The sequence below is a fragment of the Lucilia sericata genome, unplaced genomic scaffold (genome assembly GCF_015586225.1).
Source record: "Lucilia sericata isolate MDLA Ls3-8-SP2 unplaced genomic scaffold, ASM1558622v1 Contig000276F_arrow, whole genome shotgun sequence".
In the NCBI taxonomy this organism is placed as follows: Eukaryota; Metazoa; Arthropoda; class Insecta; order Diptera; family Calliphoridae; genus Lucilia; species Lucilia sericata.
This window is the reverse complement of record NW_023994301.1, coordinates 345,088-347,798: the sequence shown is the minus strand read 5'-3', so window position 1 is coordinate 347,798 and position 2,711 is coordinate 345,088.

Sequence of the window (2,711 nt, the reverse complement as noted above, 5' to 3'; positions counted from 1 at the left end):
TGAGGATCGACTCATATGATGGCGTCCTTCCCCCAAGCATATTTCAGAAAAATAGTTTTTTAACAATAAAGTGCTAGAATATATCGGAGGCGAGGTATACTTTTATTATGAAAACTAAATTACATTTTACTCTCATAACTGGTGTATGGGGTTATATGGTCGGGCTCGCCCGCCTTTAATTTCGTACTTGTTATTTTATATATCCGATAGTATCTATGCCTATTTAGTATAGCAATGAAATTTGATATTCGTAAATCCCTGACGAGCCAAAACCTCTCTACCAAATTTTATGTGGGTCGGTTCATAATTGACCCTACCCCCATATAAGGTCCCGTTAAAAAAATGACTTTAACGCTCATTACTGGCTTAAAAATACGAGTATAGCGATGAAATTCGATACACATATGTTTCATGCGAGTCAAAATCTCTCTATTAAGTTTTATGTGTTTCGGTCCATAATTGACCCTTCCCCTACATAAGGTCCCATCCAGATAAATACTTTAACGCTCATTACTGGCTTACAAGTACGAGTGTAGAGATGAAATTTGAGATAAGTAAGTTTCTTACTCGCCAAAAGCTAAGAAACTTTTATAGGAACGTAAATCTTCCTACCGCAAAGTGTATGAACCAAAATTGGTCTAAAAAAATTATGAAAAATTTTATAAAAACGGTCAATGATTCACCCTACCTCTCATATAAGGTCCTATCAGTAAATTTGATGAGTAATATCACCCTGATGTTTATAGAAAAGCATATTCGGCATAGCCGAATATAGCACTCTTACTTTTTTTTTTGATATTTCAGCTTGTAAGTTAGTAGAGTCATCTTAAGTCCAAAAACTTTTTAAATTCTCTTATTTAGTACTTTATAATGTATAAAATAGCGGAAAAATACTTAAAAATTCGGGATTTTAAAATCCCGAAATTTCCCGGGATTTAATTTTTTAAAATCCCGGTTTTCGGTACTTTCAAATCCCGAAAATCCCGGGATTTTCGGGAATTCCCGTTTGGCATCCCTAGCTCCCATACAAGGTCCTTTTACGAAAATCTCTTAAACGCACATTACTCATTACCAAATAAAGCTATTGATAAAAAATTTGGCCCAAATATTAATTTTGTATACAAAAATTCTATTTCAAGATTTTTTCACGATCGGTTCTTAACATGGGTGCGGTCGGTCCCATACAAGGTTCCCTTCAGAAAATCACTTAAACACACATTACTTATTACTAAATTACGATATAGAAACAAAATTTGACTGAAATATAGCTTTTATAAACAGAAATTTTGCTTAAACAATTTTTTAAGATCGGTGTATAATTGGTCATATCTCCCATATAGGGTTGCCAGCCTGGCTGGACTTGGCTGGATTGTCCAGCTTTTTTGATGTTTGTCCACTTTCAAGCTAAAATTTAATTTGTCCAGCTAAATAAAATATTTTTAGTACACTGCAATAATTATACCCTACACCACTTTAGTGGGGAGGGTATATTGGATTTGTGCTGATGTTTGTAACATACAAAAATATTCATCCTAGACCCACCTTAAAGTATACCAATCGGCTTAGAATCTCTAGAATTCTGAGTCGATTAAGCTATGTCCGTCCGTCTGGCTGACTGTCCATGTAAACCTTGTGTGCAAGGTACAGGTCGCAATTTTCAAGATAATTGGATAAAATTTGGCACGCACGTGTTATTTGGACGAAGCCTGTTGAAAATGGTTAAAATCGGTCCATTATTTCACCTAGCCCCCATAGAACAGAACCCCCCGAAAAGGGCTTCTGAGCTCATAATTATGTTAAATATACAGATATATAGATAAAATACGGCATAACAAAGTTTTATAGAAGTCTTGATGACCCTGCCAAATTTCATAAAGATGGAGCCCCATTTGACCCTAGCTCCCATACAAAGTCCTCTTCAGAAAATTACTTGAATGTCCCAAATTAACTTATAAACACAAATATCGCGATGAAATTCAGTACAATAAAATATTATGTAAATGTAAATATATCCGCAAAATTTTATCGGGCTTGGTCCATATTTGCCCCTAGCCCCCATATAAAGCCTCTTTCAGAAAATTAGTTTTTCATCCATAAATTGCTTAAATGTATCGGAACAAGAGAATATTGAAGATAAATGCTTTATTATGAAAAATAAATCACATTTAATATTCATAACTGGTGTAGGGTATCATATGGTCGGCCACGCCCGACTATACTTTCTTACTTGTTTTATACATATTTGAACCTTTTATTTTTTAAAGTGGTATGATTCCATACACATAGCACATATAAATTTATTTATTTACTAGCTAGTATAGTATAAATAAAAAACCCACTTAACCATTTTGAAGATTCTAACTACAATAGTTTTCCACATTTATAATATGTTACATTTGAGAGATGTCAAGCAAATTATTCCAAGTTCGCCTGTTTCTATCTATCGCCAATTTCTATCTATCTATGAAAAATTTGAAGAATATAAAAGTTTCCAAGATACACGAAATTTTGTAATTAATTCATATATGTGGTGCCAAGCCACCCATTGAAAGTCCGCCCGTTATTCTCTAAATGTTCCCATGAATATCAAAGTTCTTCATGTAAAATTTTAAGATTCTAGCTCTAATAGTTTCTCAGTGGGGCTTCAAGCTCCCCAGATGAAAGCCCGTACTTTTCCCTAAAACGTTCAGATGAATATTAAAGTAATTTTT